Consider the following 23,153-nt stretch of genomic DNA (forward strand, 5'->3'; position numbering starts at 1 on the left):
TCAGAAATTCTTAAGAGGATTAAAGGAGAGAGTTGGAAGTCGGGCGCCGGGCACAGTCCCCAGCAGGCAGGAAGGTCTAGCGCGATGCTCCTTAGCCCGGGGGCTGTGCGACCCCCACCCCTCTCCTCAGCGTGCTGTGAAATTCATCTCCATCCACCCTGGGAAAGCTCTTGGTAAGACCCTTTCGGTGGAAGAGAGGCGGCTGGGAGTTAGATAAGCCCCCGGGTTCTGGACTTTTTGCTGTAATAACACAAGGGGATGTTCAACGGTTTCTGGCCGGCGAAAGGGGACGCACACTCACGTCCTCGGCTTCCTGCTCGGGGAGCTGCCATGCTTTTGCCGGTATGGGGGAGCCTTGGGCTGCTGTGGCTGTGCGAGAGGGACACGCGTCCGGCCCGGGACCAGCACAGGCCTCGGCTCCCGACACACGGGGCGGTCACACCTCTGCTGGGGGTAAAGCAGCGGCCCAAGAACTCGCTCCCTCTCCCGCCGCGTCTAGCAGCCGTCGCGGGCGGGATCCGGAAGGACTCTGATCCTCTTAGGAGGAGGGAAAAGACCTGGGTGCCGTGCAGAGCAGCTCCTCCGCGCTCCCAAGGGGAAACTCGCCCATTCGTGTATTTGCCCTAAACTGCAGGAGATGACTGCCCGTCTGCAGGTGGCCGATACGTTCGCCAAGGGCACAAGGAACGCAGGCGTGTGATGGCGGGGTGCGGGAGGCTCCTGGCGGCTTTGGGACTTTTCTCTCGTTAGGAGTTCAGGTCCTGGGGACTCACCTGGCCTCGCTGTGGCAGCCCAGAGGGAGGGGACGGTGCCGGTGGGCACACGGGATTCCCATGACCGCCTTCAGCCGATGCCAGGCGTGTGACACCAACCCGGGCGCCCGCCCCAGGTGGATGAGGTGGGAGGCGGAGGAGGGGACCGCTCATGTTTCGGGAGGGGACACGCGGATCACCTCTGTGGGTGGAGAACAGTGAGGTCCTGCGACGTGCTTCTAATGAATTCCTTACACGCTGTCGAAACAGCAGCAATCATAATAGCTTGTTTCATGCGCCTTTGAAGGGTTCCAGCAAATTGAGTCTAAGAAAGGCAGGGGTGGGGGGGAGGCAGGGGGAGGGGGGAGAAAGTGAAATATTACTACTTAAAACATATTCCTAGACATAATAAAGCATTAAAGTGAAAATATTGTTGAGCCAGCTTTCATTATGCGTGTTCCAGGCCTCATTATGGGGTAAGCAGAACCGACTGCACCGGAGGCCTGACAGTACCGGCACTGAATTCCTATTATGCAAGGAAGGCTTTCTAGTCCCTGCCACTGTCAGGATGTCGTGGTTGGTTTTCAATAAAGGTCAGAATCGGTGCCATACTGAATAGAGCTAAAAGTGTGTTTCATTCTTTTGTAGGCCACGGGCACTGTTGGGGATTGATCTGAAAATCTGGTCTGTTGCAGGCCTTTCCTCTCAAGGGAGATTAATATTTTAGCTATTCCTTTTTGTTCAGGGCTTCTAAATGTATTTGGAATGAAAAGAAAGGTTAAAGAGGGGCTCTGGGACGGCTAGCTTCAGAGACTAGATCATTTCATGAAGGGAAATCAATTAAAAAAGGTTGACTGTGAACATTTATCCATTTAGCTCAGCGCTATTGAATTTTCATGATGGACTTCGACTCTTTGGAGAGAACCGAGCTAATGGCAATTGTTCCTTTCTCCTCAAAATTTATTATCTAGTTTATTCAATGGAAAACACTCCATCAAACCAGATAGAGGCCTTAGGCCTATTGATAGATTTGCCTGTGTGGGGTTGGAGTGGGGAGGTTTGTCACAGATGTCCGGCCTTTGAAGGAAAATTAAACAAGTATCTCATTACGGAATGCTTCACTGGTCCCCGGAGGTGGCCGCAGACGCAGTGGATTTAATGAGCTGGGAATGTCAGCGCTGCCAAAGTTTTCCTCGACCTGTCTTTCTGAAGAACCCCTCTATTTAGGCCCACTCAAGCAAAGGAGAAAGGCACCATGCTGTTTTCTCCCTTTCAACTCCAAAGAAGGGGATAATGCACTTTTTGTGCCATGCATCCAGAGGAATTATGTGTGCTAATTTGATTAGGGGAGATTTGATTAACTGGAAAATGAGGGCTTTGCTAAGACTTTCACACGCTTAATTTATCCCTTGCAAAGCAGACGCAACGTTGTGTCATGAAACTCAGAAGGCATATGGGAACAGTATTCAGCGGTTCGACGGCCTTTCAGACCCAACAATATCAAGGATTGCCACGGTTCATATTGGGATAATCATTTTAGAGCATTCGCTTTGCTGCAGAATACAAATTGCATTTGGCATTGCTGGTTATACGGTTCAAAGGATAATGAGATTAATATAGTCGGAAACTTAGCTGAGCAAAAGCTTTTTTTTTTTTTAACACCATTGCATAACTAGTTTCAAGGGAAACTTTAGTTGAAAAATGCCACTGGTTTTCTCCAAAGAATTCATTATGTTTCCTGGTTCCATATACTCCTGGTCTTTCTTGGTTAAAAAAAAAAAAAAAGTTTCCATCATCATCGGTTCCCCAAACTTTGGAGGACACGACTGTTTAAGCGAAGACGGGTTTCTTTTGATGCATTAGGACGGCCCCTTTCTCCGTGAAGTGTAGAAGCACGCACTTGGTTGTGGACGTGGGAGGCCTGAGGTGTTTTCCGTTTCATTTAAAATGTGCTTTAGTGATGCAATGAGCCACCAGGATCTCGTCCTGTCCCCCCAACCCCAAGGTCATTTGGGAATTGCCAACAGACCTCTTCAACACCTGACATTCCTAGGGGCTTATGTAAGCAGGCATCCACCCTTCCTTTCCTGGGAGCATATATTAAAAAAACAAAACAAAAAAAAAAAAAAAACAGACCAGCAGTACCAATCTCTGCTAACATCTGAAAAAAAGATTTTTTTTTTTTTTAAAGCATTCAGTGTTTAGAGGACACCTGGAATGCCCCTGTGGGGAGAGCTCTGGGCTCCATGTGCCAATAATCTTTTCACAGACTCCCTCGGAGTTCCCGCCCCAAAGACGTCTCCTGAAGCTCTCCTTGCCCTTGATGACGGCAAGCTTCTCTCTGGCTTCAGGCGCTGTATCCGTGGCTCCCGGCGTATACACAGGCGGGTTTTGCCGTCTCTGTACTTAGATTTCTGGGTGCAGGTAGATTTTGAACCCCTGTTTTGCTGTTAGCACCAGAAATTTGGGCTTCTCCGTTAAAATCAGCCAGCAGGTCAGTCTGGGAAGTGCGCACGCGTGCTGGGTTTTCCGCTTTCACACAGGCAGGGCTTTAACTTGGCCGGTGCGTTAGGACTGCCTCCTGCCATTCTCCATTGGCTTGCGGTGCTGCAGAGAACGATAAAAGGAGTCCCTAACTAGGGCAGACCGCTGACCCGATTTGGACAGAGCTGCTTTGTTTTAGCTGGACCCGGGGGCTTAAATCTCCAGTCGGTTGCGGGGTTCCCCTGCCCCCTGTCCCCTGCCCCCGCCACCACCACCTCCGTCTACAGAGAAGACGTTCCCCTGGCACCTGACCGCCCGTTCTCTCTCTGGGGTTAGATCAAGACAGAGAGGAGGGCCTGTTCGTCTGCAGTAGCCGCGCCGGGTCAGGCCGTGCGCGTCCTGGGGAAGCAGCCCCCTGCCACTTGAAGCGGAGCTGCTGGGTAATCGTTCCGCTCCGTTGCATCACCAGAAAGGGAGGTGTCAGCCCGGGGACCGCAGACAGCGAAGGCTTCATTAAAGCGCTCGCGGAGACCCGGACCGACGAGTGTCTCCGGCTGGAGTTCTTTCCATCTTCCCCATCTGTTCGCCGCAGTTTTAATTAAATCTACTGAGATTATTTTTGGCCTTCTCCAGGAGCAGAGAGCCAGCCTGTGCCAATGTCCACTCGTTTCTGCGCTTTACTGCCAGGCACTAATGAGCAGGCACATGGGGCACTGCCGCCCGCGTGCACCCCCTCCCTTCGCCAGCCATCATGAGTTGCTAATAGGGTAGGAACCAAAAGTGCCAAGCCCGGGCCTCTCCGGCTTCCCCCGCCCGCACCCCCCAGACTCAGCCCCACCTTGGTACTAAAGAAAGCCAGCTAATGAATGACTCCACTTGTGGTTAGCTAGCTAATGGAAATGACAGGCTTCAAATAACCTTAAAGCACGCAGCCCGATGCTTGTCTGTCTGATCAGGGCCCTTCTGCCGGCACCTGACACTTTCAATACCGTAATGGCATCCACATGCATTCTTTTTGAATGCTGTCATATAGCAAGACCTTTCTTCTCCTCGTTTGCTGGGAGGATGCCTGGCAAAGCTATTAAGTCTGTGATGGAAATGACAGTTAACTGCGGGCCTGTCAGTCCCACTTTGGAAGTCAGCACATCCCTACACCCATTAGGGGCGTATCATGGGAACTTCAGAAATAACCGCCCGTAATATACTGCGGGGCCATTGCGCGCTGGCTCCCTACCACCCAGCACGCTTGCTGACAGCCCTGCCTTGCCTCTCATTAAGGGTTTGGTCTTCTGATGTTTGGGAGATACTTTATTTTAACATTTCAGGTTAGGGGTCGTCATTACTCCCGGAGAAAGAGAGCAGCGCCGTCCCCGCTTAGCCGGGAGATCGTCGTTCGGGTCTGTGGTCAGTGCCTCCTGGATTCGGAAGACCCTGTGCGTTGGGTTTTCGAGAGAAACTGTGTCTTGGGATCCAGATCCCGAATCGGCCCCCTTGGCTTCCAAAGGGGACGGTAGGTGGACGTGGGTTATATTTTTACCAGCTGAGGCTTTGGTCCCAAATTCGAGTCTAATCCCCACTGGCCTGTCTGAGTAAGTTTCGGTGGCTCCCGTGGCCCCAGACCGGCGCCGGCCCTAGTGGCCCGCTCTCCTCCAGGCCCCCTGAGATTGAAAAAGAAAAAAGAAGAAGAAGAAAAGAAATAGCCAGGAGCTGCCCTGGCTCAGCTCTCTTGTAACCACTCATTCCTTCCTGTACCACAGGGACCCTTCCATCCGACCTTGAAGACGCCATCTTGTCCTTGGCCCATCCTAGCGTTTCCGCTGGGGGAGTGTAGAGGGGACGTTATGGAACCCGACCGCTCGTTCATTAGAAGGTCGGGCTTACGGCTGTTAGAGTCTTGGTTTGTCCATGTATCCAGTGTGGCTACCGTTGGGGCTTCGCCTTCCAGCTGGCCACGGAGAACCGGAGCCTTCCCCGTACACCGCGAGACGCCTCTTAGGCTCAAAACTTCGAGAAAAAAAATTTCTCTCGAAACTTCGCTGAGAGAAATCACGCTGTGGAAAGATTCTGTAGAGATACGCAGTCCTTTTCCTCAAGATTGGCATTTTTCTGAAGCGTTGCCTGGGAGAATTTGCCGTAAGACGCCAATAGGTGTCCCAAAGATGGAGGATTTTGTTAAGAATCTTGACCGGGCCCAGTCGGTGGACTGTTCGAGTCTTGAGCTCACAGTTTTAAGTTTAAGCCCCACGTTGGGTGTAGAGAGTACTTAAAAATAAAATCTGTAGAATTACTGAGTTAAATCAAATTAAGCAAACTTATTTGGAAAGGTGGCGGTTTGGGGGCGGGGGCGGGCGTGGTCATAGTGTGCTGTGTTTACCAAACAGGTTGGACCTTAGAATATCTGCTAACGTCTCATGCATCCCTTGCCCTGTGTAGTTTGGGAAATACTACTTCTTCACGTCGGCTGGAGTAAGCCCAGGCACCCGAGAACCAGAGCGTTAACCTTCACAGCATTCTGCCTGGGGATGGCGCCTGGGGCCGTGACTCTGCAGAGACCACAGCGGCCACGTGGGACTCCCTGCCGGCACCTCCAGACGAACGGGGCAAAAGATTATATTGCACCTTGTGTGCTGTTTTCTTGGTGTAGACCCTTGGGAGAAGCAGCCCTCTGGTTGTAGAGTCAGGAATAGTTGCTTTCTCCGTATCTGGTGGCACCCGGGCCCTGCACGACTGAGTCGATTTCCTTCTTCCAAGTGGCTGTTGGGAGCCTAGAGCCAGCTTTGGTCCCTCTAAGTAAGTGGCAGGTGGCTGGCACACAAATCCCGTTCTTACCAGTACGATACCTACCTGCCCTGTGTCTTTGTCTTTGTTTCTCATCTACCAGCAATTTTCCAAAGGTGTTTCTTTTCATTATCTCCAAAGCTGCCTGAACAACTTTTTGGTCCAAGGCAGGCCAGATGATACACCACAGTACCTCTTCCCACTCCAGCTGCCTAACTACACAGGTATTGACTTGTCTGAGGCCATGGGCACTTTGGGCTTATCGACAAGGTTGCGACACACTTGACGTACCACCCCAGCTGTGGCAAGAGTTAGTTACTTAGCTCACGGGCATACAGTGTTTCTGGCCCCTGGAGACTCTGAGGCATGGCAGTCCTTGTTTTTCTATTTCTCCAGTCATTGGAGCCATGAAAACAATTCACTAAGCCACGTTTTCCATTTTTTCCCCATCCCGGACAAGCTCGTAAAATGGTCTTTTGTCCATATATGTTTTATCCCCAGTAGACCCCTAGTAGGATACGAAAATAATTTATAGAAGATTCCCTACAAATTTAAAGCTAGAGAGGGCCTTCAAGTTCATCCAGGCGAGGGCTGGCTGATAGGTTTCAAGTGTGCTGTTGCTCGTCCGTTAGGTGGCTGCCGGGAGGGCTGTGTTGAGTGCCCCAGGGTCGGAGGGAACGCAAGCCCGGATGGACCGGTGATGGGTGCCGTGCAGGGCAAGGATGAGCTCTACACACTGTCCGTCCCCACGGTCTCTCTTTTGACAGATGCAGTTACCTGGGATGAAGATGGCCTTAGAGATCAAGCGTCCTCACTCTGAGTCTGAGACGCTTCTTACCTCATCTTGCCAAGATAATTCTTTTTCTTCCAACTATACAGAAAGTCAGCCAGAGCACTGAAAAAACTGGGCTGTTGAGTTAAGTATAAAATAAAACACAGCACCCTCCTCTTCCCTCCTTTTTCCGAGTTCTGATAGAGTTAAGAAATAAGGCCTTTATGTAGACCTTACCAGGCTGTTCTGGTCCACAGTTAGCCGCTATCGTCATGCCTTTTTTTTTTTTTTTTTTTTTTAAATAAAGTCTATCTGTTGCATTGAAACATGCCCTCCGGTAAGTTATCTCCCCCTGAGTACTTTCTTGGTCAAGGATGCTATTAGCTAAAACTAGACTAACAGATTTAAGACTCCTAAGGTTTATTCTCCTTCCTTGGGGGGGGGGGGATAAGATACAGGAGGGACACTTCAGGAAAATCAGATTCAGCGATTTTCCTGTCTCACATTAGCAAATATTAATCTTTCCAAATAATAATCCAACCATCATTGCGATGAACACTTTCACTCGTGAGGGTTGATTTTTTTTTTTTTTCCTTGAAACAATACAGTTCCTTTCCCTAAGCAGTTTGCTCATGACACATTGGTGCCGTCTTGTTTCTTCCTGTTTGCCTTACGGCCCCAGAAATCAGGTTAGCAGTCTCGGTCACATCTTCCCTGATGGAACATGCCGCCACAGCCTCATAAGTGCTGGGGACACGAGTTTCAAGTGTCCAGAGATAGGACGGAATGCTTGCAGTTAATACATCACCTTTTCAAGCGTTGCCTCCGGTGGTCTGTAGACTGCTTTCCCCTGACATGAGTCAAGCTATTTAATGTGATGGAATCCATCTTGCAGGGCTTTCTCCACTCAGGCTTAAGTGATTGAACTCACGGTCCCACTGATTTCGTGTCTCGTTTGTCACTTTGTCGAGGAGACGTTTTTGGGCCCACTTAGGTGGCGAACTGGCTGGAGTGGGAAGTGGGGGAGACCCTGGCCTAAGCCGCCGTTTCTCCGCTCCTCCGGCGTGATTCCTAATCCGCCGGGAAGGAGGAAGCAGAGGTTGTCTTCCGTGACATGGATGGGACAAGCCTCTGAGAGGCTTTCCTCCTGGATCCTGGGACCGGATCCCCAGGGATTCAGTCATTTCAGCGGCGTGGCTCTCTAGAACACAGCGAGCGCCTCCACCTTGCACCAGCGCGGGCTTGCTGGAGCCAGACTTCTCTCTAACATCCGGGCCTCAAAGAAAATCTCGTCTTTTAGCCGCCAGCAGCCCAGTGCCAATTAGAGCGAACACACTTGACAGTTTTGTTCTTGTAAGCCCTGAGCAGTGCAGTTTCGGCCCTGGAAGCGGGCTGGTCTCGTATTGACCTTAAGCTATGCAGATGTGCCCTGCGCAGGAGCTCGGCTGCCGGCTGAATGGGAATGGGGTAGGTGCGTGCGCCCCCGCGTCATTGACATTCCTGGAGGTGCTTCCTGCCCGTCTTCTCCCCTGCCTGGCGCCGCATCTCCTATTAGTTCTTTGGGAAGGAAGGCAGGTCAGAAAGGTGGACAGAGTAGGTCAGAAAGAGGGCAGTCTCTCATGGAGAGCGGGACGCCTACTTATTTGCTGGGAGGAATTCTCTCCTGGAAACAAGGGTTCCGAATGAAGGCTTAGGCTCCAGACCCTACCCGTCAAGGTGCTCAGGCCGTTAGGGCTACCCCCCCAACCACCCAGGTCTTCTGTTTGCTGATCTTCTGCTCTCTGGCCAAATACACCTGACTCCCTATAGAATTGCTTGTGTTTTCATTGAAGAATACATTTCTGCTTGAGAAAATGGGAACCCGAAAACCTCCAAGGCAGCGGGAGAGCAAACAGATGTTCCAGGGTCTGGGCCTAAAACCGGGGGTTTTGTCTCTGACGAATGTGCTGCTGCCGAATCTGTGGGCAAGCTCCCAGGAGCCCTGAGCTCCCGTGAATGTGGGTTTCAAGTTGTGTTTATTGGGGCACCTGTATCCTAGCCTCCGAAGACGGTCCGCAGCGTTCTCAGACTTGCAAGTAGATCTGTGACAACAACAACGGAAGTCAAGTTTCCCTGGGCCGGCAAAGACGAAATCTGCACAAATTATCTTTAAGTCGCACTCGGTTTGCAGTCCACCCCAGAGACGGTCCCCGTCCCGACCCCGTCCCCACCTCACCAGAGCTCTAAAAGAGGTCGACCCTGACTCCCAGGGAGCTGTATTCATCCAGCGAAGATCTGAGGAACCGAACCTTCCACGGGTGTAAAAAAGACTTGACAGTTCTCTTGCATCTCCGTTCTGGCAATCTTCTGCTATGGTACAGCTGGCTCTTTTTTTTTTTTTTTTTTTAAGCCCTTGTATCTTACATTGTTCCTGCGGTTCTAACATGTCTGTCTTAAAGTCCCCTGTTCCGTTTTTTTTTTTAATCCCTTGGTCAAGGCGGGGCCCAAAGTGAGCTTTGGCGGGTGCATGGCAACATATGCTTTCACCCAGAATGATGCAACCAGAGTTCTGGGGCTTGTCGTGCCCAACCCCAACCCGCTCCTTGGACCACGGAGGCCCACGACACGCATGGAGTAGTTTTCTCCAAGTCGCGCGTCTGGTTGTCAGCAGAGGGAACACATTATGTCGTTCTCTGTTTTCTTCCAAGGAAGGAAGGTCCCGAGTGAATGGGATTTGACAAAGGTGGGGGTTTTCTTCACGGTCATCACTAGAGGAAGGCACAGTGTCGTGATGGGGAAGTGGCAGGAAAGGGCCATCTTTTCGGCCTTTTTGAGACCCGTACCCCTCCCCCACCTCTTCTTGCCTGGGCTCCCCCTTCCCCCACCCGCCCCGGCCTCATCAAGCCGAGTGTAGAGGGAGCTGCAGAGGGCTTCCTCCAGGGTCCTCCAGGCCCGCGTTCCCAAGCTGTGCGACCGCACGTGGAAAACACACAGGTTCGAGCGCGTGCTCTGGCTTTAAATGACCCAGTCTTCCCACTGCGCTGCCCCAAGACACAGGAAGGTCAGCAAAAGGGGAAAGGAAAAATACCGCTGGTGTTCCCCCCCGGGGGGCAACTTGAGACTTGCCACTTCCCAGGACTCCAGGTTGTAGACGCCTTTTCATCAGGCGGAGAGCTGCGGCGCGTGTAGAATGGCGGGTTTTGTTACCGGATCCCTGTTGGCCTGCCTTCTTTACGGTTCCTCGAGGCTCTCAGAAACCCCCTCTGTTTTGACTCGACCCGCTGCAGGGCTAGAGGTGTTTGCACAGCGAGCCCCTTCCCTATGACCAGGAACTCTGTTTACCTCCGTTCAAATTGTCCCACCATGTTGCTGCCTTACCAAAAAAAAAAAAAAAAAAGTGTTGTATATATAACCTTGATTAGGTCCCCATAAAGTGAATTTATAACGACTCCCTCGTGAGCTTAGCAAAAGTATGTCTAGACAATTTTTTCTGGCTTTCCCTCCCAAACCTCTTGGGTTAAAAATAGGGAAGGATTTGTTTTAATACAGTGTAGTACTGTATCTTTAACCTTTGTCCAAACGCATACTGCCTGTTGAAATTTTATTTAGGGAAAGTGCGTAACATAGAAACCAGCTCACTCAGACCCCGAGACTGTCCCTGGCTGGTCTTCTTGCTGCCAGCGGCTCAGCCAAGTCTCCAGAAGTGTTTTCCAGGAAGCTTCGATGGAGGGAAGCACTTAATTATTATCCAAATTTTTCCCTTTAGTTAAGTCTTATGGTAAGATATCCCAGAGATTATATTTTTAGCAACCGCTTTAAAGAGACTGGGGAGATTAATTTAAAATTGATAATCGCATGACAGCACCACAGTTTAACAAGCCCGAGGTCGGCCTTGTGGAGCGGCCTGCTCTCAGGGGACTCTGGTCCAATTCTCTCTGCTGCCAGTTGAAATCAGGAATCACAACCACAGTGATTAGCAGTGAATTCCCTGATCTCTGTGCCCCAGGCAGACGGAGAGGGGGCCTGTTTTCGCGGTGGCCAGTGGTTAACCCTTGCGTGGGAGAGGTGACAGGCAGGGGTATGATTCCTGGGTAGGAGATGGGGCCTGGTGACATCTGTCTTTGGGAAAAGGGCCCAGATGGGCATCGTCAGGTCCGGGAGCCACGGCTCTGGGTGGGGAGTGACGGTGAATGGAAGGGACCCGTCCTCTAGCCACCGCGACCGCGGCCACCTTTACCTGCGTAGTTCAGAGGCCTCCAGAGGGCCCTGCTTTCCTGGCTGCCCAGAAGCTTTGTCAAGCTGGGAGAGTCATTCTTTGTAGAGGGAGGCAGAACAGCCTGCGTTCGGCGCCTCTCCCAGCTCTCTGTCTGTCTTTAAAAAATGGCCTCTGGCTACCAAGTGGCCGATTATGGATAGGACTGTAGAGCGGCAGTAAGCGGTGTTAATGAGCTGCAGGATATCAGGCACAAAAAAAAGAAAATATTTTCCCTGCGGGCCAAACAAAATTAATTTTAAAAATTAATGTAAACCTCGAATGCTGCAAGTGCGTCCATTAAATTCTAGGACTGTGACATGTTCAATGCGATATTTTTGCTATTGAATTTGTTATCTAAGAGGTGTTCATTGTTTGTTACGGTGTGAAAAGCTGTTTTCCTCCAGATAAGCTTGTTCATTAGTAAACTGGATCCCTGCCACTCCCCTGTTTCTTTGCTCTGAAGCAATGCCGTGTAGCATAAATGCAGACAGCCGCTCTGCTTTTAATATCAGAAATGTAAATCAGCAGCGTCCAGCCTGGTTTTAAATGGCTTCAGTCTTTCTCAGGATGAAATCTGGGGGAAAAATTCTTCTCTCTGCTGCTTCTGACACCGCCGCGTTGGCAGACCAGCCCTGAAAGAGGCTGATAATTATTAAACAAAGTATCTTGTTTCCCACCGAGGTCTCGGGATCGCTCTGTCATTAGACTGGATTTATTTCTAGGGTTTCATTCACGCTGTGACAGTTTGGGATTGATAAATCCCGTGTTTTAATTTCAGGCAGAAATGAAACTGGTCAAATGCAATTTGGGAGGGAACGAGCCTTGATAAACCGGCCGTGCGTCTTAATGCCTAGACACGGAGCCGGGATGAGGAGGGCATCTGGGGGATGCGCGCGGAGCCCTCGGCCAATGCAGGGAGCTCCAGCGAGCCAGGCTGGGAGGCTGCATGGAGACAGGCCCTGGGAAGGCCAGGCTGGGGGCGGCCGCAGAGCCCCTCTACGCAGAGCCCCTCTACGAATGACATGTCACTGTTTGGGTTTGTGAGCCCCGGCCTTGGCCAGGTCCCACGTCCCACTCGGCCAATCCAGAGAGCCAGACGTGTGACGTGTGCCGCCACGTGACGGCAGACTTCCGTGCCTTCGGTTCCGTCGCCCTCAGCCCTGCACCCGGGCTCTGCTTTTGAAAGTGTCCAAGAAGCTCGGGGTCAGATCTTTTTTTCCTTCAGAGGGAAGGTAAACCGACTGATTCCTCTGATACTCTTTTTGGGTCCCACTTACTTACTTAGCAAATACCAAATTCCGCATAATTTCAGATCGGACGGATGCACCAGTAGTACCTGGTTGAGAGCAGAGAGACAACCTGATCGCAGTAAGGCTGATTTCCCTAGAAGAGGATGGTCACGATGCCGTGTGAAAAAGCGCTTCGAGAGCCCTGACCGGTCAGCTTTCGGTGGTCCTGTGAGGAGCCGCCTGTCCCTGCCCCAGTATGCCGACCGCCAGACTGACCCACGGGAAGGACGCCCTGTCCTCTGCAGGGCTCCGTGGCTTCCCGTGGGACGGCGGCCATCCACAGGGCCACGTGCGCCACAACATGGGCAACACAAGTGGTGTTCAGAGGCCCCTCCGCCTTCCAGACTCTGCATTTCATTAACAAGGAAACCGGGGGTCCCGTAATGGCTTGCTGCTAAAAAAGGAGAAAAAGAAACAAAGAAAAGGCGGAAGCTAACTGACTCATTCTGAGGGACCCATCGGAAACGTACGAAGGCTCATCGCATGCCTTAAGGCAGTGCTGATCTGCCGTCCCGACAGGACCCTGCAGTCCCGGTTTGCCTGGGGCCGTCCTGCCTTCCACACGGCACAGTTAACAGCACCCCCTCCGCTCTTCGAAACAACTCAGTGTGAAAGTGACACGATGTGGTCACCCTAGCCGTCACCCACGACCTACCCAGTTCCTTCAAGGCAATTTACAGGCTGAAATGGCCCCATGAGTCAAAATCTTGCGTGGAGCTTATAGGGTGCAGAGGGAACAAAACCACTGAAATCAAGGTCTGAGAAGTGCAGAACAATACCGCACGATTTTAGCAAAGATAGAAGTACCACACGATGCGTGACAAATCATTAGATTAGCCAGCGCGTCGCTCCATGAAGAGGTTTTCAAAATACGTATTTCAGCTGGGTGGAGGCCAGGTTTTCCTTACATATGTTCTTATGTTATCCTTCATTTTTTTCATAGGCAGAAGTATTTCATGACTTTAATAGTTTCCAAGACAGTCATGATTAGGTCTGTGGAGGCATGACTGCCTGTAAGGTCGCATGTGTGTGCAGCGAAGGGGGTACGATATTGAGGGGCAAGCGTTTCAAGACTCGCTGTTGGCCTCTGGAGATGAGGATGCCACACGCAGGGATTAGGCTCCGCGTTTTGACCTCAGGGAGGACACTGACATGCAGGGGCTCCAGGAAGGGGCGTGATGTGCCCAGCCCAGGCCCCTGCTCCGGGACCTAGCACCCTGGAAACTGGGGCTTGCGTCCGCGGTGGGACGGAGAAGCCGGCCTTTCAGGTGGGTTTGCCTCTGGAGACTCGGCCGCTCAGGCACATTCAGTGTGCAGTCATGACGTGTCCCCGAGGTCAGCACTTAACCCGCAGATTTTCACAGTTGTATTTCCTTCTCTCCAGCACTGGAAAGATCCGATGCTTTCTGTCCAGCCATTCGCCGTTGACAGAGGGAGGTGCACCATGGGAAAAGCGCATTCTTAGTGGGGCGAAGCCTCCCGGGGGCGGGGCAGGGGGTGGGGACCAGCAGCCGCGGGCCACATGCTAGCATCCGCTGGAGAACTCCGTGCCGGCCCAAAGGACTGTGTCGAAATCTGGGGGAATCCACCTGCCATAACCTCAAGGAAGCGTTCCGCGTGCGCAGGAGACTGCATTTTCAGGCTTGAACCGTCCCCGCAAACATGCAGGGACCATGACGTCATCTCGTCCGGCTCTCAGTATGTCCGGCTTCCAGACACGGTGCTGCTAGGCCAAGGAAGGACCTGCTCACCCTCCCCCCGTGACTTCTCATCTTTACCGTTGGTGTTATCTTCAAGCGTATTCCCAGAATTTCTGTCCCAAGCAGGTGTCGGCATAGTTCCAGCCAAACGGACGAGCTTCTGAAAGCGTCCGGAGGGAGTAAGTCGGCCCCCAGAAAGAGCAGGGACGTTCCTCGTGGGCATGGATTTTTCTAGACAGATCAGACCTGAGAACAGAGAGGCATGAGAACGTGGGCTCGGGCCCGAGGACACATCTTCCCATAGCCACGGTGCCAACTGTTGGCGCTCTCTCCCGGGGGCAGTTGGTTCTTGGCCGGTCAGTGATGATTTGGTTCGGACATTCTGCTTTTGGTCGTTTACACGGGGCTTGGACTCACAGCCCTGAGATCCAGACCCGAGCTGAGAGGCGGATGTTTGACCGACTGAGCCACCAGGGCGCCCCGTGCTTCCGGGCACCTGGTCTAGTGACCTGCATACAGCCAGTGATGGATACCAGCCTCTTCACAGAGACGGCAACGGCTCACCTTTGTGGAGGGCACCCCACACCCCTGCCCTTTGGTACAACGCTCGATACCATTTTCTGCTCTTACCCCACAGCCACCTGTCAAAGCGATAATTTGGATCAGCATGTGAAATTGCTGTTTTTTATATGTCGAAAGCGGTCTGATACGGGCAACTTGACATGCTTCAGTATTAGCAATAATCTTCTGTATCGGTCTCACGGACGCCGCGGTTCAGACGTGGGAACTCTCTCAAAGGCAGGCCAGCAGCAGGTGACGGAGCCGGACGGGAGGCGGGCAGTCCGGCCGCCGACCTTGGCACCGCCCCTGCCACAGGCCGCCTCCTCCTTGGGTGGAAGGCGAAGGCAGGTTTTCACGGCTTAGGTGTTCACATCTGTCCTTCCGCACCTCGGCCAGCTTCGAGATCAAAGACGGCTGGCCCAATGAATCAAATGTTTCCCGGAGCCTTGGGTTACACTCACGATGCTCGGTTTGAAAAGGACGATATGGAGCGAGCACACCAGCAACCTGAAGATGGAAAATCTCTCTTTACAATCTCTGGTCCTCTCTCCAGCAAAGAAAGAAATCGGTGTGGTGCCGGCAGAGGTGTTCTCAGCGGGACCTGGTCCATTCAATGAAAGACTCCCATGCTGAGCCAATCAAGAGAGACCTGGACAGAAATCAGACTCTTTCCTGCCCTGGAAACCCATGCCTCGAATCTGTAATTCATCTGTTAAATCAAGTGTGCAGCCGGCGGTTTGGCACAGAGGGGGACGGCAGAGAAGGGAAGAGAGAGGGACAGAAGCTGCGGCACTTGAATTTCTAGCATCAGAGCGAAGTTAGGAAAAAGACACAGGGCTGTGATAGCTTCTTGGACCTTCTGTTTCCAGCAAAGAGAAACCAGCAGGAAAGATTTTGGAGAGCTGATGAGCCGGCGGAGGCGTTAGAACAGGGACCCCAGGGGCCGGATAAAGCACGGTTCTGCCCGTGCCTTTCAGCGAGACTGAATAAAGTTTAGGGTTTTGTTGTTTTTTTTTTTTTTTAAGGGACTTGTAGCCATTTTTAAACTTTCATTTTTCGTAATGTCACAGATAATCTTTTCATCTATTATCTGCTGGCTCTTTTCGGAGAGGCATTTGCATCAAATAGTACAGTGCCGATCATGACTGTCTCTAGCGGGGAAAGCGGCTGGAAATGAAAGGTTATTCCCTCCCTCTACTTTCCCTGGCTTTGTTCTTGATTCTTGCACAGTGTTTTTTTTTTTTACATCTGAATTCGGGTATTTCTGGAGTTTTTCTTTAGAAACCCTTCCATTCTGAGATCTAAGCGTATCCAAACTCCACTCTGTGTAGCAGGGGTTACAAAAGCGTGTGTTCCCTGAAAGGGAAGCATCCACTTTGAAACATGTGTTAGGTACCCCGTGCCCCCCAGAATCCCTCTGGGGCATTTCCCACGGGGCAGCGCGGTGGGCACTGCCACCCGGGAGGGGGTGGGGGCTGTCCCTGGCACTGGCCTCTGGTGGTGGGGGTAGAGCATGGCCTTTTAAGCGTGCACTGCCGGGCGCAGCTGGGCTGTCGGCTCCTCCCGCCGCGAGGGGAAAGGGTCCGGGGGTGGATTCCTTCCAGCCCTTCTGCCACGTGGGGAAGAGCAGACCTGAGCTTTCCCAGCGGGAGAGGCGGGGCCGCGTGTGGAGCTCGTTTCCTGAGCGCGCTGGAAACCAGGTTGTCGCCTGGGCTCGCAGGAAGAGGAATCCAGAGCAAGCCCATTTGTCTGCCAAAGCACATTGCGGGGGCCAGGGCTAGGAGGGTGGTGAAGAATGGCCTAGAAAGTCATGGAGCTATGACTGAGAGTTGCTGTTCAGCTTCTGTTCTTTGTCCCCCACAAGCTCCAGGGGATCCCGGGAGGGACCCGAGGGACTCTCAGGCCTGGGGGGCAAAACCTCTCAAGGAAGCAGCTTCGTCTTGCCCTCCGGCTTCCTCCTCCGCGGCTCTCCTCCGGAACCTTCCGCCATTCCCTCCCACAGAGCCTAGAAACCTCTTTGCCTCTCCGGAAAGAGTGAGTCTGCAGAGTCACCACAATTGATGTGTTCAAACTGTGCACTGACCTTGGTCGCACGCAGCTGCGCTCGGGTGCGCGGTGACCTCACGGCACGGTGGCCGGGGGCGTGCTTGTGCGTGTCTGCACCCACAGAGTCCCTAACGCAGGGAGCCCCGGGACCCGGAGAAGTTCTTCGTGGCTTTTGAGCGCCTCTCTCGACGACTGCGCTGGCCCTCAAGACAGGGGGCAGGGTGCATGCGGAGCTCATCTGCCCCATAGGACACCCGAGCCCGGGGAGGTCAAAGCCAAGGTCATGGGGCTGGTGGCTGAGAGAGCCTCAGCACTTGGGTCTCTCTGAGTGGGAACGGCTCTTTCTAACCGCCTCCTGCCTACCTCAGGTGCCACCTCCTGGGGAGCACGCTGTGCCTTTCGTGTAGGGACTCCCGAGCCACACCCCAGTGAGCGTGGCCCCCTGCAGATTCGTTTTCAAGAGAACAGCAGCGCTGTCTGTCGGCCTCATAAGGTCGTTGCCTCGTCCCCCGAGCTTGTCCAGACCTTTGAGCCAGTCATCCTAGTTGTACATTTCTACGACCGAAAAGAGGTTTCTGTGAAGTCGTAAATATTCTAGAGCGCTTATGACCCAGTACACGAAGGCATTCCCTCCCTGGGCGTGGCGCGCTGGCCGTGCTGTGGTCCCTGAGCGCCAACCCAGCGGAGCCGAGTTCCCGGCTGTAACACACAGACACCGTCGCCGTGAATGTGAAACCCTCCCCGTAACCAAACTCCATCTGTAGCGCGTGGTTTTCCCGACCAGCCGCGGCTCTTCTGGAAAGCTCCGTGACCTCAGTTCGTTGTACAGGTACCTGCGTATGCATGCGACACTTGTACTAAGGAAGAAGGCCCGCTTGACCGCTTTTATTTAACTGGCTTCAGAGTTAGAGGGAATCGTGGTTACGGTTCCCTTGTCACGTGGACTTGCACCGTGTGTGGCCGGCGCGTGCCGAGCTAACCTCTTCCCAGCCCGCCTCCCGCCGTGGCTGGAGCAGATGTTTCTGCTTCTCTAGGACTCAGAAGAAAGCAGTGCTGGCACCCGCCCTGCCCACCCCACTGCCTGGGGGAACCGGATAAAGAGCCCCAGGGCGAATGAGGAAGAGCGGGCACCCCTGGATGTGACCTCTTGCCGGGCTCACTGGATGCGCTATGCCAGACCCGATCTATGGTGCCCGCTTAGAAGTCTTCGTTTCAGAGGACGTGCCGTGCCCCTTTGCCAGTGGGGAGGGGGTGGGAGTTCTGAGAGCCACAGCAGCCCACTCTTTACAGGAGGCCTTGCTCCCTGGGGACAGGATGACCCATGTGCTGTGGAAGTGCCTGGTGCCTTTGCCCTTGTCCCCCTCTGGCCCTGACCCGGCTGCCAAGCCAATGACCCGACAGCCCTCAGTGTGGTGGGCACTGCGGCTGGCACGGCTCTCAAAACGGTGCAGCTGTGAGACGTGTAGAAACAGACCTCTTGGCCTCCTGGGAGGTTCAAGGGTCCCTGCCTGGCTGGGCCCTCCAGAGGGAGTCTAGTCTGTAAAATAAGAACCACTAAAATTGATGTGGGTTTCAGGGCGCCTGGGTGGCCCTGTCGGCTGAACGTCTGACTCTTGATTTCAGTTCAGGTCATGATCTCAGGGGTGGGATCGAGCCCTGTGTCGGGGCTCTGTGCTCAGCAGGGAGTCTGCCTGCGATTCTTTCCCTCTGCCCGTCCCCCTGCTCACATACTCCGCTCTCATTCTCTCTCTAAAAAAAATCTAAAAAAAAAAAAAAAAAAAGATGCAGGTTTCAAATGTAAGACATAGCTCATTGATAAAATTTAGAAAGCTCAACACGTATTAAGAAATATTCACAAATGCCATCAAGATAGCTTACATGTTTGTGTTTTTACTCCGCGTGAACCACAGTGTCATCCGTAGCGTTACCTTGAGGGATGTGGTCCGGGAGCCAAACTGCCTGGGCTTAAATCCGCCTCTGCCACTGGTTAACTCCGTGACCTTGGACGTGCTTCTTGACCTGTTTCTAATTCCACTGTCTCAGCTGTGAACTAGGGGCAACAGTACCACTTTGCAGGGGTGCTCCAAGGCATGAACACAAAAAAAAACACCAAGAATAGTGCTTCCCGGCATGCGCTAAGCACGGAGTGATCTAAGTCGGTCATCTTTCTTTTTCCTGAAATGTGTTTTATTAAATGAGAACATAGTATTTGACAAGTGAAAGACCCCTGACTCCATGAAGTCACGCACTGAGCCTGGACCATCACCCCTGCACGACCCACCCCTTCTACCCTCATCCCGGCAGGGGTGTAGGCACCACCCAGAACGCCGACATGGGAGCCATGTTCCAGCTGAGCCGCCTGCCTCACCATTCACGCCAGGGCCAGATTCTAGCCCGGTGACTCTGGCATCGGAGACCCACGTCCAGGACAGTCGGGGGCACATCCCTTAATGAGTGGAGGTCATGGCGCGGGGCTTCAGCAAGCCCTGTGTCTTTTCAGCAACGCCTGGTTTTTCTCCCCAAGATACAAAGTGCTGTTTAGTCCCCACCAAACCCAGGACAGCGAGTGAGGACCTGCCCTTCCCACTGAGTGGGTGGGAGAGCCGAGTCCCGTGGGCAGGATCGGACTGCAGGGCCCCTGGGGGGGCGGGGGCAGGGGAGGCTGGCGCCCCACGTGTCAGGGTCTCTCCACGGTAATGTCTGGCCGCTTTTAAATCTCTCCCCATGACTCTGGAGGAGAATAGCCAAGCCTTTGCCTCAGAGCAGAAGGCCTGGCTCAGCACGAGCCCCAGAGCAGGCACAGCACACGACGGGCCCAGCAACCCTCGCTCCTCTGACCTCTTCCATGGGGATGAGGAGAAGACGGGGTCAGGCCAGTGATCTTGCAGTTAGATGAGGAAAACAAAACAAGACGCTGGCGTGCCCGCGTCTCCTCACACCCTGCCGAGCAGAGGTCCAGCTGTGGCTGAGACCCGCATCTCCAGCACGTGCGCACCAGAATGCCCTGGCAGACTGCGGGCCCCACGCCCCTGGAGTTTCTGACTAAGCAGGTCTGCGGTCGTGTCTAAGGATTAGAATTTCTAACAAGTTCCCAGATGGCGCTGGTGCAGCGATCCCACCTGGAGAACTGGGCTCTGAGAGCCAGCCTGGGGAGTGGGCCTTGATCCTCGCTCGGGAGCACAGCAGGATGGTTCCGACGCCCAGCTCTGCACATTCCAGTTCCAGACACGAGGCGGCCAGGCCTGAAGCCCTTCCTGACGTCCTGCGTTCGGGGACCACGGAGAGAGGCTTCAGCGAGAGCTCTCTGGTCCTGGGCCCCGGGGAAAGCTTTCTCCAGCTTGCGGCTTCTGTCTACCCCCATGTTGATGCTTTCCTTCCATTTCTGTGGAGGGAGGTTGCAAAGCCCAGGCAGGAGACAAGGCGCAGAATGGGTGCCGGGAGAGGGTGAGCGCAGTCACTTTGGCGAGGGATAAACCTGTCCTTGGTGAAGGCCATGGAGGTGTTGTGGCTGAGACTCAGTACCGGGGTAAGGGGGAGGCTGGGGTCGCGTGCCCGCCCTGTCACTCACCGGCCCAGGGCCAAAGAGGTTGCCAAGCCTCGGGTCCCAACGCGGAAGCCGGAGATCCTGAGCTCTGGCTTCAGCGCTCTGGTGTGGGCGCCCCGCCCGCGTGCCTCCGGGCCCTGAGGTGCATCCTTGGGCACGTCCCCAAGGTCGGGGCGCTCTGCAGGAAGGCAGCGCCCAGGGCAGCCCGGGGTTCTTGAGAAATGCTTGGGAGGCGGCGGGCGGCTGCCCAGCCGCTTTCCACCCGCTGGGCTCCCGAGTCACCGTGTCCTTCGGTCTTCGGTGCCCGGCCTGCCCCCGGAGGTCAGAGGAAGGGCTTCCCTCGGAATCTCTTCTGGCTGCAGCTGCCTGAGCCCGTCGTCCGCCGGGGACTCAAACGCGGCTGTGACGTGTCCACCCCCGAGCAAGGCGCGGCTCCCGCGCGCCGCGGGTCTGGGCGGGCGGGGCGGGCCCGTGGCTCCCGGCACCGACGACCGCCCTGCCGCGCCGCCCCAAGTCTGCGACCGCCCCGGGGCCGTCCTGGCTCGCCGGGCCCCGCCGCAGCCGGTCCCTCCCGGCCCGGCCGCCCGGACGTCCGCATGGGCGCGCGCGCCGCCCCGGCGGCCCCCAGACCCGCGCCGGCACGCCCGGGCTCGCGGCGCAGCCAATCGGCGCGCGCGGCGGCGCCTCCCCCGGGCCGGGCATAAATCGTCGAGTGTCCCCCGCGCGGGCTCCACTCTTCCGGGCTAATTAGCGGAGCCGCGGCCGAGCCGCGCCCAGCTCGCGGGCGGTGCGCGGGGCCGGGCCGGGCCGGGCGGGGGTGCGCGCAGCGCGGCGGGGCCGCCCTCCAGCACCGCTCCCCGGCGCCGTCCCCGCTCGGCCGCTCGGCGCGCCGGCCCCGCCTCGGCACCGGCACCTGCGGACGCGGGCGCGCCGCCCCAGCACCGTGGGCTCGGCCCCCGCGGCCGCGATGCCGCCGCCCGCCCGCGGACCCCGGAGGCGCCCGCCGCGCGCGCCCTGACCCTGGGCGGCCGGAGACCGCGCCGCGCTCTCGTTCTCGGCTCCAGCTCGGCCCGGGCTGCGGGACTCTCCGCCCCTGCGCGCGCCCTTCCTTGCGGGGCGTCCCCCGTGGGTCCGGCGCCCGGAGCGCGCCCCGCGGACACCGGCCCTGAGAAGCCCCGCCTGGACCCGCGCGCGCCGGGACCGGCCCCGCGGCCGCCGCCACCGCGCCTCGGAGTCCGCCTCCCTCCGACGGAGCCGCCGCGTCCGGGGCAGGACCCGCGGTCGGAGGGGCCGCGCTAGCCGGCAAGCGGGAGCGGCCGGGAGCCCCGCGAACCGACGTCCGTCGGCTGGTCCGGTGCCATCACGGGCAGGTAATGGTCCAGTTCCGCGCTGGAACGCCGAGTTTCGGTCGTCGTGGCGCGCTTATTTCTCGGGGCAGCCGTGGGGCAGGGATGAAGTCACCCGGGGGGGATAGAAACCCACCAAGTGGGTAGGTAGAGGGTGACCTGACCTACAGGCGGGTGCCCTGCCCAAGTGTGGTGACCTTAGATGAGTTTCCCACAAAGGCACTTGCCAGTTTGGCTCAAGCAGGACTTTGTTCTGGCTGCTGATTCCTGTCTGAGACGGATCGGAGCGGCTTAGACGGTGAGGTCACCTCGGGCCGGCACACGACATCAGGTTGTTCCAAAGTCGTCAGAAGCAGGCACTGCCGCACTGTAGGATCAGCCTGGTTTCGTGCTTTCTGAGGCTGTGTTTTCCGCATTCCCCGAGAAGGACACGAGCCGGTGGTTTGAGAGTGTTCTGCTGTCTGGGCTTTCCGTCTCAAAAGTCCCAGGATCGGGCGGGTGAGCCGTTGCAGTGTGAGAGCTGGAGGTGCCCGCCGCAGAGTGAGTGTGTCGGTGCGGAGTCTGAGAACGAATCTGTTCTTACGAAGATGTCCTTTTCTCCTTGCTGCTGTGCTGTTTCCTGGGATGTACTGTTCTCATGGAGTTGTTCCCCTTGTGGGGCGCGGTGAAACTGGAGAGAAATCCCTTCTCAGAGGATCGTTCTCCTGGTTTGTTTTATTTTGTTTATTTACTTATTTTTTGGGTGTAGGCTTCTGGGAACCCTTTTAACCCTGGATGGGATGTCTGTGTTTATTTCCGTAAGAGTCTCCAGCAGATTTGGAAATTACTAGGTTTTGCGTATACTGGTGAAGAAGGAGCACTTCAAATAATAATATTTATTTGTACCTTGGCTTCTTTTTCTTGCTGACGCACAGTCTGGGGTTTTCAACAGGAGGAGCAGGGGCTACGTGCGCCCGGGAGCCCCTCTGCTGCAGAGTGGGGTCTGGGAGTGCCAGTACAGGTGCATGCACTGCGGAGGAGACAGCAAGCCACAACGGAGAGCAGCGGCTCTTCCGTCCTGCGTCGGTTCCCGAGTTCACAGAGCACTTTGGGAGCTGTCCTTAATGAGGGAAAGCAGGTCTGGAAGACATTTGCTGGACGTGTGCCTCTCCGCCTCAGCCCTTCCCCGTGCCTGGAGCTTTGAGGCCTTCCCTTTACTCTGGTTTTTCCTTTGTCTCCCAGCCCTGTTTTGTCATTGTTGCAAACACCTACACTGGCATCTTCTGGAACCACTTCCTGGCTCGCGCCAGTGGCTTGCGTTCTGCCCAAGGCTCGGCAAACTCCCTTTTGTTTTTCATGGAATTGTACAATCGGGCAGATTCTTAAAAACACGCAGCACGGGGCGGGGTGGGGCGACTCTGCAACGCGTACCATTCAAGAACTACAAACTGCCAAGTTTCAAAACTTTCCTGGGAGTTCGTTGTTAAAGATCACAGCGTCGTGGGGTCCGTTTTCGCTGACCATCCGCAGTTCCTGCGGCCTGTTGCCGGCTGTTAGAATAGATCCATGAGGGTCACGGATGGCCATTCTCTGAGAAGTGCTCAGCCCCAGCTTCTGTTCCTGACCGCTGGGCGTCTGCTCTGTTGCCGTCAACATTGCCTTGCTCGA

The 23,153-nt window shown here is 54.9% G+C and overlaps 1 protein-coding gene and 1 long non-coding RNA gene across 9 annotated transcripts in view; both read left to right on the forward strand.

Moving 5' to 3' along the window:
* AUTS2 (activator of transcription and developmental regulator AUTS2) overlaps window positions 1-23,153 on the forward strand; it is a 1,064,271-nt gene that overhangs the window by 873,652 nt on the left and 167,466 nt on the right. The window lies entirely within an intron of this gene.
* LOC309854578 lies at window positions 2,960-5,527 on the forward strand. The gene is made up of 3 exons (XR_014306302.1): window positions 2,960-3,246; window positions 4,562-4,746; window positions 4,994-5,527. It is a non-coding gene; the product is annotated as an uncharacterized lncRNA (long non-coding RNA).

The sequence above is a fragment of the Mustela nivalis genome (assembly GCF_964662115.1).
Source record: "Mustela nivalis genome assembly, chromosome: 19".
Classification (NCBI taxonomy): domain Eukaryota; kingdom Metazoa; phylum Chordata; class Mammalia; order Carnivora; family Mustelidae; genus Mustela; species Mustela nivalis.